We start from the raw sequence: 16,661 nt of genomic DNA, 5'->3' as shown, positions 1-16,661 counted from the left end.
GCCATATATGACAGACCCACAGCCAACATCATACTCAATGGACAAAAACTGAAAGCCATCCCTCTGAGGACAGGAACAAGACAAGGGTGCCCACTTTCACCACTCCTATTCAACATAGTACTGGAGGTTCTGGCCAGAGCAATTCGGCAGGAAAAAGAAATAAAAGGAATCCAGATAGGTAATGAAGAAGTAAAACTCTCGCTGTTTGCAGACGACATGATCTTATATATAGAAAGCCCCAAAGAATCCATAGAAAAACTATTAGAAATAATCAACAACTACAGCAAAGTAGCAGGGTATAAAATTAACGTGCATAAATCAGTAGCATTTCTATACACTAACAATGAACTAACAGAAAAAGAACTCAAGAACTCAATCCCATTCACAATCGCAACGAAAAGAATAAAATACCTTGGGATAAACTTAACCAAGGAAGTGAAGGATCTATACAATGAAAACTACAAGACTTTCTCGAAAGAAATTGACGATGACGTAAAGAGATGGAAAGACATTCCATGCACATGGATTGGAAGAATAAACATAGTTAAAATGTCCATACTACCTAAAGCAATCTACAGATTCAATGCTATCCCAATCAGAATCCCAAGAACATTCTTCACAGAAATTGAACAAACAATCCTAAAATTCATATGGGGCAACAAAAGACTGCGAATTGCTAAAGCAATCCTGAGCAAGAAAAACAAAGCCAGTGGAATCACAATCCCCGATTTCAAAACATACTACAAAGCTACAGTGATCAAAACAGCATGGTACTGGTACAAAAACAGGTCCACAGATCAATGGAACAGAATTGAAAGCCCAGAGATAAAACCACACATCTATGGACAGCTAATCTTCGATAAAGGAGCTGAGGGTATACAATGGAGAAAAGAAAGTCTCTTCAACAAATGGTGCTGGGAAAACTGGACAGCCACATGCAAAAGATTGAAAATCGACCATTCTTTTTCACCACACACCAAAATAAACTCAAAATGGATCAAAGACCTAAAGATTAGGCCTGAGACAATAAGTCTTTTGGAAGAGAATATAGGCAGTACACTCTTTGACATCAGTTTCAAAAGAATCTTTTCGGACACTATAACTCCTCAGTTGAGGGAAACAATAGAAAGAATAAACAAATGGGACTTCATCAGACTAAAGAGCTTCTTCAAGGCAAGGGAAAACAGGATTGAAACAAAAAAACAGCTCACTATTTGGGAAAGAATATTTACAAGCCACTTATCCGACAAAGGGTTAATCTCCATAATATACAAAGAACTCACACTGCTTAACAACAAAAAAACAAACAACCCGATCAAAAAATGGGCAGAGGACATGAACAGACATTTCTCAAAAGAAGATATGAATATGGCCAATAGACACATGAAAAGATGTTCATCATCGCTAATCATCAGGGAAATGCAAATCAAAACTACACTAAGATATCACCTTACACCCGTTAGATTGGGAAAAACATCCAAAACCAAGAGCGACAAATGTTGGAGAGGTTGTGGAGAAAAAGGAACCCTCATACACTGTTGGTGGGAATGCAATCTGGTACAACCACTATGGAAAACAGTATGGAGATTTCTCAAAAAGTTAAAAATAGAAATACCATATGACCCAGCCATCCCATTACTGGGTATCTATCCTAAGAACCTGAAATCAGAAATCTCAAGAGTCCGTTGCACCCCTATATTCATTGCAGCATTATTTACAATAGCCAAGATGTGGAACCAACCTACATGCCCAGAAACTGATGATTGGATAAAGAAGATGTGGTATATATACACAATGGAATACTACTCAGCCATAAAAAAGACAAAATTGGCCCATTCACAACAAAGTGGATGGACCTTGAGGGTATTATGTTAAGCGAAATAAGCCAGTCAGAGGAAGACGAACTCTATATGACTCCACTCATAGGTGGAAGTTAGTATATTGATAAGGAGATCTGATTGGTGGTTACCAGGGAAAAGGGGGGGTGGGGGGAGGGCACAAAGGGGGAAGTGGTGTACCCACAACATGACTAACAAAAATGTACAACTGAAATCTCACAAGGTTGTAATCTATCATAACATTAATAAAAAAAATAATGGCCATACTACCCAAAGCAATTTACATATTCAACGCTATCCCAATCAGAATCCCAATGACATTCTTTACAGAAATTGAATAAAGGATCCTAAAATTCACATGGGGCAACAAAAGACCCCGAATTGCTAAAGCAATCCTGAGAAAGAAGAACAAATCTGGAGGCATCACAGTCCCTGACTTCAAAGCATACTACAAAGCTACAGTAATCAAAACAGCATGGTACTGGTACAAAAACAGATGCACAGATCAATGGAATAGAATTGAAAGCCCAGAGATAAAACCACACATCTATGGACAGCTAATCTTCGATAAAGGAGCTGAGGGTATACAATGGAGAAAAGAAAGTCTCTTCAACAAATGGTGCTGGGAAAACTGGACAGCCACAAGTAAAAGAATGAAAATTGACCATTCTTTTTCACCATTCACCAAAATAAACTGAAAATGGATCAAAGACCTAAAGATTAGGCCTGAAACAATAAGTCTTCTAGAATAGAATATAGGCAGTACACTCTTTGACATCAGTTTCAAAAGAATCTTTTCAGACACCATAACTCCTCAGTTGAGGGAAACAATAGAAAGAATAAACAAATGGGACTTCATCAGACTAAAGAGCTTCTTCAAGGCAAGGGAAAACAGGATTGAAACAACAAAAAAAACACTACTTGGGAAAAAATATTTACAAGTTATTTATCCGACAAAGGGTTAATCTCCATAATATATAAAGAAGTCACACAGCTCAACAACAACAAAAAAAACAACCCCATCAAAAAATGGGCAGAGGACATGAACAGACATTTCTGCAAAGAAGATATAAGGATGGCCAATAGGCACTTGAAAAGATGCTCACCATCACTAATCATTGGGGAAATGCAAATCAAAACTACACTAAGATACCATCTTGCACTTGTTAGAATGGCAAAAATAACCAAAACAAAAAGTGACAGAGGTTGGAGATGTTGTGTAGAAAAAGGAACCCTCATACACTGTGAGTGGGAATGCAAACTGGTGCTGCCACTAGGGAAAACAGTATGGAGATTTCTCAAAAAATTAAAAATAGAAATACCTTATGACACAGCCATCCCACTACTGGGTATCTATCCAAAGTACCTGAAATCAGCAATTCCAAAAGTCCCATGCACCCCTATGTTCATTGCAGCATTATTTACAATAGCCAAGAGGTGGAAACAACCTAAATGCCCATCAACTGATGATTATATAAAAAAGATATGGTATATATATACAATGGAATATTACTCAGCCATAAAAAAGACAAAACCATCCCATCCACAACAATATGGATGGACCTTGAAGGTATCATGTTAAGTGAAATAAGCCAGATAGAGAAAGATTAACTCTGTATGACTCCACTTATAGGTGGAAGTTAAACATAGAGACAAAGAGAATTGATTGGTGGTTACCAGGGAAAGGGGGGGTAGGGCACAAAGGGTGAAGTGGTGCACCTACAACATGACTAACAATAATGTACAAATGAAATTTCACAAGGTTGTAAACTATCATAATCTTAATAAAAAGTTAAAAAAAATCCTTACCTTCAACATCAGATATTATCCTATTTATTCACTCCCTCAAAGTTTATTTTAATGTAAAACCAACCACAAAAACATAGTCACCCTCTTCAATAAGTACATCAAAACCATGTCAAAAAGCCTTGTTAGAGGCATCTAGTCCCAGCCTCTTAAAGCACTACACAATCCTCTTGAGTTAGTAGCAGTATATAGTAGCAAATTATCAGCCATCACATTTAGGAAATTCTGTAATACAAAGCAAATTTAGTCTGATTTATCAGATTTGCCATTGGATGGGGTGAAGGAAGACGAGGGCACTGACTAATTTAGCCCAGGCCCTGAGAGGCTCACTGCTCCAGAAAATAGACTTGTGCCCTTACTGATGACCCAGCATATGCACAGGACTCAAGGACTGGCCTCCAGTAGGGGGCTCTTTTGTTGCCTGGGCACTGAGCTGGTGGTCAGTGTGGTTCCACTCTCTGCTCAAGTGTGAGCGCTACAGATCCAGCCTCCTGGTTAATGCAGTCTTCGTGGTTCAAGCCCAGACTCTTTCGGATATGGAAATAGTGACCCCAACACTGTCTGACTGGCCTAGAGCTGGACACAACCCTCACTATCATACCAAACAATTTCAGATCCTTCTTATTGCCACGGGCTTCCAAAATGCCTTTTTTCTTTTTGGGAAATTTCTACAATGAAGTTACTAATATGTTGGATTCATATGCTCAGAAAGTGTTCTGTAAAGTATAACTCCTATTGAAAATTTCCTTCACAATTGGGAGTGTTAACCTACACTCCTATGATATCCTTCTAAATAGTTTGTTCTTATGTTCTTCACATCTTGTGTGATGATTGTTGGAGGACTAACCAAGGCTATATTGCTATCTAAGATTTACATTGAAAACCTCAGAGAAATTAATAATACAACGATGCTTGTAGGAAGAGAGGAGCTGCCTGAGTATAGGAAGTGGTTATTAGAACAGGTTAAAGAGGAAGGATGATGACATAAATCTTTGCATAAACCACATTTACATGAAACCATGATATATCACTAAATAGTTTTCTTTCCAGCTAATAAGTCAAAGGAGGGAAGTCAGCATCATTTGTCTCTGGTAGACTAAACCATCAAGAAGACACCTAAAGTTGTGATGGCAGGCAGGGGTGGGGAGAGGGAAAGTCCATTAATACCACAGTTCAGTGAAATTTGTATATTTCACATATTCAGTGAAATACGGAATATTTGTATATGGAGCATAAGGTAGAATTTCTGAAATTGTCTGCCCATGCCATCCCCACTGTGTCTATTCTCTACCTTTCTTCTTGTCCCACAGGCCTTCAAGGTCCCCTGTGATCACAGCCACGAAAAAAGTTTCCAATCTTAGTTGAGCTCTCAAGCTCACTTTTCAATCCTTTTACATATCTTTAGTCATTTCTACTTCTCATTTCCCTCCAAAGTGTCCTTTTTTAACCACTCACCTCATGGAACTAAAATAATGACCTAATTTCACCTCACAATTAAAGAGAAAAGATATGACCATTCCCCAAATCTGATGAGCTTTAAATTCTGAAACCATGAACCCTGTGGTCCTCAAATGAGCAGGGATAGAAGAGCACTATTGAGATTCACACTATTTTCACTGAAAAGGAAACTTTCAGAAGAAATGTCCAGTCTGCATTTAAAGCACAGTAACTTCAGAATGTGAACTTCTCAGGTTGAGTGCAAGCCCTAACACTTCAGCCCCATTTAGCAATGGTCCCAGCTCAGGAAAATTTATTTGTTTTTTGGTAAAGCTTGGAAGTTTTGTTAGCCTCAAGGTGTTTGAGGCTATAAGATTTCTAAGCAAGTCTGATTGAATAAAATTTCAGATTCTTCAGCTGATCACGAAGATTCCAAAATGTATCATCTCTTTAAATGACCTGAAGATAAATCATACTGAATCTGACCAGGAGTGTTCATTTGTGAATGCATGCACGAATCAAATACTATGTCAGGTATAAGAAACGAAGAGATGAGGAAGCCCCTTTTCTACCCACAAGGAGTCTCAGAGAAGAGCTTAGTCAGCTGCAAAAATGCAACTTTTGAATTCTTTAGAAGAATTGAATGGGAGGCTTAACAAGAGCTACAGTGTCTGTGAGGGGAAGTGTGGCATGGATGGCCTCTGGTGCTATGGTGTAGCACAGCTGACCCTCTGGCACACCACTCTGACGTTAGACTGCTTGAGTTTGAATTCTGGCTCCACCTCTTATTAATGGTGTAGCCTTAGACAAGAACCCAACTCCTCCATGCTACAATTTCCTAACTGGTAAAACAGGAAAGGGAAATAATAATGATATACCTGCCTCATGGTATCATAAAGACTAAGTCAATTAATATAGTAAAAGCACTTAGAAGAGTGTGTAGCATACAGTAAGCACTCAATAAATATTAGGCATTATTGTCACTATTATTGATTGTCTTTATCGTGATTGCTGGAGGGTAACCTGGCAATCTGTCTTCATTTTCTCACCACCTTGGCTGATAAGGATCCAATACATCTGGGGAGAAAGTCTCAGGACTAAAGCAAAAAGCAGCCTGGGTTTCTTTATATTGGGTGGAAAGGGGAGGAGGGAAGGAACATGAGAGGAACAGCCACTTGGTGCTTTAGGTTCTGCCCACCTTCAGGAAACTAACCAGCTCCCAGACAACAGGGGAAACAGCTGATCTATCCCCCCCCCCCCCGATTTCCTCTCTACCGCTTACACATCCCAGGATTTGTTGGTTGACTGAAATTGCAAGAATCAGGACACACCAACAGGTCAAACTCAGTTGATTTGTGGTTTATTGGCAGTTTATAATAAACAGAGCCTAAAACACAAGACCCAACTGGCACATCCTGCAACTCACCTGGAATTGAGTGGACATAAAGAAATGAAGTATCCTGTGCATTTCCTGAAGTGGAAATACTTTAAGATGCTGATATTTATAGTAATCACTTTTCTACAGACCTGTGGGTGTGAACCCATCTTTGGTTTAAGTTCCAACACTTGATTGTGATCTAGATGATAAGGGTAATACCTGTTCCCTCATCTGACTGCTGAGCCCTTCAACTTCTTTTTGCATATGGAACATTTTTCTAGACACAGAAGTAGAGCACCCTGGAAGGCACACCCATGTACTAGGTGCTATCTACATTTCCTCACCCCAGCCCCCAACCTTCAAAACCCAGTCCTTTCTAACCAGCTTTTAGGTACAAAGAGCTTTTGGGTACAAAGAGCCTTTGTGGAAGCTGGGTTTAAGTGAAACTAAAATAAGACATTGGATACTTTCCCCTCAGGCAAATTAAAACCATCTGAAAGGCAGCACAATTTGTCTCTGGCAAACTAAGCCATGAAAGACTATAAGAGAAAATATTTAGTTATAGGGGAAAAAAAAGTATCCATTAACAAGAGTAAAAAGATATAAAGTACTGAGTCATTCATGTAACAAGGAATATAAAGAATCATCAGAGAAAACATAAAACTTTTTGGAGATCACAAAAGAAGATGAAAAAGTGGAGCAGAATACAACGTTTCCAGAGAGGAATAAAATATGTAGATTTAATGCAGTTTCAATTAAAACCTACAGGAAATTTTAAATATTGATATTGTGTTTCCAAAAGTCAATATGCAAAGTGCCTTTATATACAAGACTGCCACTGTATCAAGCAATTTTTTAAAATAATTAGCTTTCTTCTCCACTATGTTGCTTTACTTTTTAAAGTGTTCTGTTTCTTTTTCATATCATTTTTTTCTTCTTATATGGAGATGATTTATTCCATTATCTTTAATGACAATATTAATAATTATAGTTTTGGTGTAAAGAGCTAAAACCTACAGACATGTTCAGGACACGGAGGAGGCATGGAGGGGGAGGGGAATACATCTAGAGTAGCTTTGCAGCCCTGCCTTGCTCTGCTCCACTCCCACGCCTCATACTCACACAGAGAGCATAGCTAAAGTAGAATTTACTGGCAAAGAGCATTTGCCTTCCAGTTTAAGTGGAACAGCAATTTGCCATTGAACATCTTGTCTCAAGCCAACGAGGATCAGACACAGGGCAGCATTACTTGTTTCTAGAAAAGTAAGCTATCAGGAAAACTCACTGGAATAGAGCTACTGTGTTTAGAAAATGTGGCTCTGTTCACAACACCAACAAAATGTAACACATAAGAAACAAAGAATATAACAGAACTTTACTAATGTATTTAATGTAACATGGAAAACTGAAGAGATATAAATCAAATGCCACTTGAAATTCTAAAATTAACAACGTGATTCTAAAATTCAGTAGGAATGATGAATAAGCAAGATAAAGAAAACTTCTTTTACTGAACTTGCTACTCGGTTTATAATTACTGTCTTCTCAACTGTGCTATTTAATTTTTAAAAGTGTTTCCTTTTTTAAACATGCATTTCCTTTTCTTGAGGAGACAATAATTTCTCAAACATTTCTGTAGTTTAGAGGGATGGGCTATTTCCTAAAGTCAGTAGTTGGAGAAGGAGCACACAAGCACAGATTAACCCTCTGGCCCTACACACCCCACCAACAAAAACAAGAGCAGGCAGACTATCTTGTGTCAGCATTTTTGTGGAAGAGACCTGGACACTTGAGTGGTGAATTTCACCTTAGTTCTCACTGTAAACTTACAATTCCTTGCCATGTCACAGCCAGCCAGTAATGTCAGTGGTATATGTTGAGGTATTTGAGAATGTAGGGGAGGAAGACATTTCCTCTACCCACTGTGGGTTCTTCTGGCCAGAGAATGAATTAAATTCACATGAGACAGAATAACAGGAGAAAATTAAACAAAGCTTTATAACATGTATATATGGGAGAGGCTCAGGCAAGCTGAGAAACTCGCCAAAATGGCTGAAGCCACCATCTTAAATATCATCTTCAGCTAAAGACAAAGGAGGATGTTGGGAGTGGAAGGGGGAGTGGATCATGGGAGATTATCACACAAGTACAGTAAACAAGATGCAGATTTAATTCCTTGCCTTTGGCATTAATTAAGAGTTTCTAGAGATAAGGTCATCCCCCCTTCTTCCTGGTACAGAGAGGGAGACACCTTTACAGATGGAGATATCTTTTACAATGTAAATGTCTCCTAAGAAAGGGCAAGCAAATTCCACCCCTCAGAGTTGCCTTCCTGTCTGCAGTTTATTAAAAGTAACCAGCCTCAAACAATCCTCATGCCAAAGAGACATATCGTGGGGTGGCCAATTCCAGGCCCCCACAGTCCCACCTTTGAAACTTTAAGTTTCACAGTCCTTTGAAACTTTAAGCAGTTTCATAGTCCAGAAGCTGATTGGTAGGTTGTTTCATCTCACTGAACACATTTCTTAGTCCTGGTGATAGATCAGTCCAGTTAAAGTCATTTTAGAAGGCGATGATGCAGGTATGCTCCCAAAGTTAGGCCTATATTTTGGGAGCAAGCAATCAGGTATTTAATAAGTATTTCTATGGAAATAAAAGGAAAAACAAGGTTAATGGGTGGAACAAATTATAAACTAGTTCCTGAGTCCAGGGGGCAGCCAGTCAAGGAGACTTCTAGATGTTAGAGTCAAAGCATCTTTTGCAGCTTGAAATGTCTCAGATGATGTCATCGTGCTATAGGGGAATAAGACTTTTCCTCTACCTAATGTAGGTTCATCTGGCCGGAGAATGAATTAAATTCACATGAGACAGAATAGCAAGAGAAAATTAAACAAAGCTTTATGAGGAACCATGGCCCAGGGCCTTTCTTCCTGAAGGAAGAAAGGGCACTGAAGAAGTGGGGTGCACAGAGTGGTTATATACCTCCAAACAGGGTGTTTCACATATGATTGAAATGTCCCTCCCACAATAGTCACAAGATTGCCCTGTTGGCACAGTGCTTGATGGACACAGCAGGTAGTGGTCTGCTATCTTGGAGGGTGTAGCAGGAGGCAAATCTATTGTCTTGAGCTGGGTGGGCACAGGTGAGTGCAGCAATCAGTTCCTAGTCTAAGGAAAGATGCTTAATCCTTAAAGAAATGTCAGCGTTGGGAGGGGGAGGGAAGTCAGTTACAGGAGGTTACCAGACAAGCACAATAAAATGCAGATTTAAGACTAAAAGTTTATAGAAAATTTATAAACTAGTTCCTGAGTAAAGGAGACAGCCAGTCAAGAAGACTTCTAGATGTCAGAGTGAAGCAGCTTGAAACGTCTCTGATGATGTCATCAGGCATTCAGATATCTTTCTGAGTGGCTTACAGCTTACAAAGCAACAGACGAGAATCTCTCTTAAGTTTCTATCAAGTTGTTCAGCTTCAGTTTGCAAGGCTTCAGGAAAAAGAGCAGGTTCAATTCTCAGTGATTCCAAATGAAAACGAGGAAAAGATTGAAAACATTAGTTTGGAGATTTGTAACCAGATATTTCAGCAGAAGAATTCAGGATCCAGTCCAGTTCACAAGTAGAAAAAAACCCCTCAAAGACAATTAACAGAACTAGGATCTAATATTCACAAATGTGTATTTTAGTTTTTCACTGAAACATAGTTCTTCTCTCTAAAATCACCCTCATTTCTACCAAAGATAGCCAAATTAAGACTAACTGGTTTGCAAAATAAGTTTAGTTTCAAGAAACTTGGCCCAAGTATTTACATAAGTGCAGCAAGAATAGCAATTGATCATATAGGTTCTTAAATCTGCTTTGCTGGAATTTTTTTATGAGGAATCTCAGATTGAACCTTAAAGACTTCTTGAGGCCAGGAAAGCCAAGCCAAGGATTTATGCCATCAGGCCTTGCCTGCAATACCTTACATTTGGGTGAATTCCTCTCTTCTTGAGGTCCCCCAAAATATTCCGAGGTTCCTTGCACCTGCCAGATAAGCAAGCTTCCTTACTTACCGGGTAAGATTGCTGGAATCCCTCTCTGTAAAGCAAGGTACCAGGCCCATATTTCCAAGTGGCTTTATTCCAGAAAGTCCAATCTTTGTTCCTGAAAAACTGTCTTGTCATATCCGAGCGTGTATGTTTCAAATATGACATTCCAGTCAAAGCTTTGGTAAGATAACCAATGTGTCCTGTTATAAGGAGAACAGATTCTTATTGAACTTATGCAAATAACTATATTGCCATGAAATAACCATACTCACAAAGAGTTTCCAAATTCTGGAGGGATCAAGTAGGGAGAAAAAGGTAAATGTTTCAGTTTTGCTCACAAAGGTATAACTTCACCAAATTGCTAATAAGTCATAGTTAGCACAAGAGAAAAGAGAAAAAGATTTTGTTGAATCTGAGAAAACAAAGCAAAACATCAAAAATCAGCAATATTTCAAATAACAGTCATAAAAAATATAATCATCCTCAGTTCATTCAGTCCTGTATTATCAGTTCTTTTTTTTTTTTAAGATTTTATTTTTTTCCTTTTTCTCCCCAAATCCCCCCGGTACATAGTTGTATATTCTTCGTTGTGGGTCCTTCTAGTTGTGGCATGTGGGACGCTGCCTCAGCGTGGTTTGATGAGCAGTGCCATGTCCGCGCCCAGGATTCGAACCAACGAAACACTGGGCCGCCTGCAGCGGAGCGCGTGAACTTAACCACTCGGCCACGGGGCCAGCCCCTGTATAATCAGTTCTTGATCTTAATCTTCTGTTAGCAGTTTTATGAGGTCAGTTTCTCCATTAGATTCCTGTAGTTTTTTACCCAGAGTTCTGTTCTATGATCTGAAAGTTTATCAGAAACCCGTATTCCAGAGTAAGTGTCAGAGTCCTTTTTATGAATCCCTCTGAAGATGAGACATATTTGCAAAAGCAAAAAGCATCAGAGTAAAACAACTGACTGTAAACAACAAAAGACTTAAAAATGACGATTGACAGAGAAACTTATTATTTCTCTGATATACAACACCTTAAAATAATAATTAGAATTATGGCTGATAGCCAGGACAGATCAGAATTTTAGGAATGTTGTATAATTTTCAAAACACTTATATCAATAACATTTGCCCACATAATACCAACTAAGAAAGATTATCATCACTTTATCTGACAATGCTTCCAATGTAATTTAACAGACCAAATAATCCTAGTTTAGAATTTTCCACCTCATAGGAAGAGAGAGCAAATTTCTTTGTGAAGTCCCCGGGGCCCTCTGAAAATCCCCAGAGAAATCCTCCTCCTTCATCCAGGTCAAAAGAAAGCCTTTATTCAGGATTTGAATATTTTTGAGGGAGAAGCTTGTCAAAAATATCAAAAGGTTTTAAACACTTGTTCAGATAGGAAACAACGCTCACTGTGAAATAATGCTCAGGTATATACTCAAAATGACAACAGAAATAATCAAGGGAAAAACAGTTAAAACAGTCAAAATCTTAAGAGACCTCTTTCTGAAGATAGGAAATCATTTTAACAAAACAGATTTTCTGTCTTTTAGGTAGACTTAGAGCAGGCCAAAAGTTCAAGAAAATTATCCTTTTGAGAGAGAAAACCAAATTCTAATTTTTGTACCAGTTTACTTTTTCATATTAAAACCCATTTACTTAATTAGATTCATTTTACTCTTAACCAGCTTGATCACTGACAAATATAAATGGCAAGCAATAGGATATATTGGAGTATATGAGGAAGCCATTTGGTGTAAACCTAATTCGTCCTGACTGTTTTTCCAAAAAGGCCTGACATGGCCATCGAGCATGCATTGCATATCTGCTTTAAACATTTACTACAGCCAAGAACAAACGGCCTTAAGATAAAGGTGCAACTTCCCCCCACATCAGCATTTCCTTAAGGATAAGCATCTTTCCTTAGGCTAGGAACTGATTGCTGCACTCGCCTTTGACCACCCAGCTCACCTGTGACCACCCAGCTCGATAAAACAGACCTGCCAACCTGCTGTGTTCACCGAGACAGTGACCTACCTGCTGTGTCCATCAATCTCTGTGCTGACAGAGCAGTCTCATGACTATTGTAAAAGGACATTTCAATCATATGTGAAACATCCTCTTTGATGGTTTATAACCACTCTGTACACCCCACTTCTTTGATGCCCTTCCTTGCTTGGGAAAGGAAGGCCCTGGGCTATATGGTCCTCACATTTTGGCTTAGAATAAACTCACCCAAATTTTCATCTATAGATTGGTTATGGATTATTTTCATTGACATCATGTATAAAATTCCTTTCAGAATTTTTCACAAACCTTCTATAACTTTCTTTTAACTTCAGAATTTGTCCCATGCTCTTTTTTTTTTCCTCCTGGTACTTTAGGACAAATTTATCTTTCATAACCCAACAAACAAAAATTCTTCCTTTCTTTATACCTTCTTTACTGAAAACATATATTATACTTTCCTTGAATACAGAGCTGTTTTTCTTATTAATTTCCAGTAGCTTTAATTGCATATGTTAATTAGAACTTTTAACCCTTACAGACCCTAGTAAAAACTAAAACCTAAGCAATTATGAACTGTCTTTTATATCAACATTCTAAACACTTTTCCTAATTTCTAGAAACATCCCACTCCACAATAAAACACAAAGCATACTTTCTAATAGACCCAAACGCTTTTAGCCTCTTTGCAATAAGAAGCCAAAAGTAGATAACCTTACATTTAATAATTAATGTCTAATATCTTATTTGGAAATTATCTAGGTACTCAAAGAATTTTATAATTTAAATTAATCCAGCAAAACTTCAAAGTTTCATTACCAAAAAGATGTTGAAAGTTATTTTAAATATGCATGTCATAAGATGTAATTATTTTAAAAAGTTTACCCAGTACTTTTAGCTTTTTCACGTGTTTAGTTTACTTGTTCCCAATAGTTACTTAGATTGCCTATAAAACTTCATGAGACAATAGAAAAACTTAGCTATCATTTAAAGTTATTATGCCGACAAATTTGTAACAGGGATAACATGAGCTTTTTTCCCTTCTTTTTAAACTAGTAAACCCAGGCTGCATGTTTGCATCATATCCAAATAGTGATAACTCTTGAGGACATGCCTTTTCAATCAAACCAACAAACTTAAACTTTCATTAACCAAAGATTAATCTATATCATCTTAACTTAAAAGACATTGGGTTAATGACTATTGCATTTAGAATTTATGTAAGTGCTTACTTTTTAAAAAATTTATATTGAGTTAATGATAGGTTACAGTCTTGTGAAATTTCAGTTGTACATTATTGTTTGTCAGTCATGTTGTAGGTGCACCCCTTCACCCTTTGTGCTCACCCCCCACCCCACCTTTCCCCCCGTAGCCGCTAATCTGTTCTCTTTGTCTACACTTTCAAATTCCTCATATGAGTGGAGTCATACAGAGATTGTCCTTCTCTATCTGGCTTATTTCACTTAACATAATTCACTCAAGGTCCATCCATGTTGTGGCAAATGGGATGACTTTGTTCTTTTTTATGGCTGACTAGTATTCCATTGTATATATATGCCACATCTTCTTTATCCAATCATCTGTTGATGGGCACTTAGGTTGCTTCCACATCTTGGCTATTGTAAATAATGCTGCAATGAAGATTGGGGAGCATAGGACTTCTGGAATTGCTGACTTCAAGCTCTTTGGATAGATACCCAGTAGTGGGATGGCTGGGTCATATGGCATTTCTATTTTTAATTTTTTGAGGAATCTCAGTACTGTTTTCCATAGTGGCTGCACAAGTTTGCATTCCCACCAGCAGTGTATGAGGGTTCCTTTTTCTCCACAACCTCTCCAACATTTGTTACTATTAGTTTTAGATATTTTTGTCATTCTAATGGGTGTAAGGTGATATCTTAGTGTAGTTTTGATTTGCATTTCCCTGATGATCAGCGATGATAAACATCTTTTTATGTGCCTATTGGCCATCTGTATATCTTCTTTGGAGAAATGTCTGATCATGTCTCCTGCCCAGTTTTTGATTGGGTTGTTTGATTTTTTGTTGTTGAGCTGTGTGAGTTCTTTATATACTATGGATATTAAGCCTTTGTCAGATGTATGACTTGCAAATATTATTTCCCAGTTAGTGGGTTCTTTTTGTTTCAATCCTGTTTTCATTTGCCTTGAAAAAGCTCTTTAGTCTGATGAAGTCCCATTTGTTTATTCTTTCTGTTATTTCCCTTTTCTGAGAAGACATGGTGTCTGAAAAGATGCTTTTAATACTGATGTCAAAGAGCGTACTGCCTACATTTTCTTCTAGAAGCCTTATGGTTTCAGGTCTCACCTTTAGGTCTTTGATTCATTTTGAGTTTATTTTGATGAATGGTGAAAAAGAATGGTCAATTTTCATTCTTGTACACGTGGCTTTCCAGTTTTCCCAGCACCATTTGTTGAAAAGACTTTCTTTTCTTCATTGTATGCCCTCAGCTCCTTTGTTGAAGATTAGCTGTCCATAGATGTGTGGTTTTATTTCTGGGCGTTCCATTCTGTTCCATTGGTCTGTGCAACGGTTTTTGTACCAGTACCATGCTGTTTGATTACTGTAGCTTTGTAGTATGTTTTGAAGTCAGGGATTGTGATGTCTCCAGTTTTGTTCTTTTTTCTTAGGCTTGCTTTAGCAATTAGGGGTCTTTTGTCGCCCCATATGAATTTTAGGATTCTTTGTTCTAATTCTGAATGAATTAGAATTCATTCTAAAGAATGTCATTGGGATTCTGATTGGGATGGCATTGAATCTGTAAATTGCTTTAGGTAGAAGCGACATTTTAACTATGTTTATTCTTCCAATCCATGTACATGGAATGTCTTTCCATCTCTTTATGTCATCATCCGTTTCATTCAGAAAGGCCTTGTAATTTTTGTTGTATAGGTCTTTCACTTCCTTAGTTAAATTCACCCCAAGGTATTTTATTCTTTTTTTGCGATTGTGAATGGTATTATGTTCTTGAGTTCTTTGTCTGTTAGTTCATTATTAGACTATAGAAATGCTACTGATTTATGTAAATTGATTTTATACCCTGAGACTTTGCTGTAGTTGTTGATTACTTCTAAAAGTTTTCCAGTGTATTCTTTGGGGTTTTCTACATATAATATCATGTCATCTGCAAACAGCAAGAGTTTCACTTCTTCCCTCCCTATTTGGATTCCTTCTATTCCTTTTTCTTGCCTAATTGCTCTGGCCAAAACCTCCAGTACTATGTTAAATACGAGTGGTGATAGAGGGCATCCTTGTCTTGTTCCTGTTTTCAGGGGGATGGCACTTCGGTTTTGCCCATTGAGTGTGATGTTGGCTGTGGGTTTGTCATATATGGCCTTTATTATGTTGAGGTAGTTCCTTTCTATGCCCACTTTGTTCAGAGTTTTTATCATAAATGGCTGTTGGATCTTGTCAAATGCTTTCTCTGCATCTATTGAGATAATCATGTGCTTTTTATTTCTCAGTTTGTTGATGTGGTGTATCACATTGATTGATTTGCAGATGTTGAACCATCCCTGTGTCCCTGGTATGAATCCCACTTGATCATGATGTATGATCCTTTTGATGAATTGCTGAGTTCGGGTTGCCAAAATTTTGTTGAGAATTTTTACATCTATGTTCATCAGCGTTATTGCCCTGTAGTTCTCCTTTTTCATGCTGTCCTTGTCAGGTTTTGGTATTAGCATGATGTTGGCCTTGTAGAATGTGTTAGGAAGTGTTCCATCCTCCCTAATTTTTTGGAATAGCTTGAAAAAGATAGTTAAGTCCTCTCTGAAAGTTTGGTAGAATTCCCCAGGAAAGCCATCTGGTCCTGGGGTTTTATTCTTTGGGATGTTTTTGATTGCTGTTTCAATCTCTTTCCTTGTGATTGGTATGTTCAAATTGTCTGCTTCTTCTTGACTAAACTTTAGGAGACTGTAGGAGTCCCAGAATTTATCCATTTCCTCTAGGTTATCCATTTTGTTGGCATATAGTTTTTTGTAGTATTCTCTTATAATCCATTGTATTTCTGTGGAGCCTGTTGTTATTTCTCTTCTTTCATTTATGATATTTTTATTTGATCTTTCTCTTTTTTTCTTTGTAAGTCTGGCTAGGGGTTTGCCAATTTTATTTATCTTCTCAAAGAACCAGCTCTTTGTTTCATTGATC

Source organism: Equus quagga, unplaced genomic scaffold (assembly GCF_021613505.1).
Source record: "Equus quagga isolate Etosha38 unplaced genomic scaffold, UCLA_HA_Equagga_1.0 HiC_scaffold_68_RagTag, whole genome shotgun sequence".
Taxonomy (NCBI): Eukaryota; Metazoa; Chordata; class Mammalia; order Perissodactyla; family Equidae; genus Equus; species Equus quagga.
Note: the sequence above shows the minus strand (reverse complement) of the source record.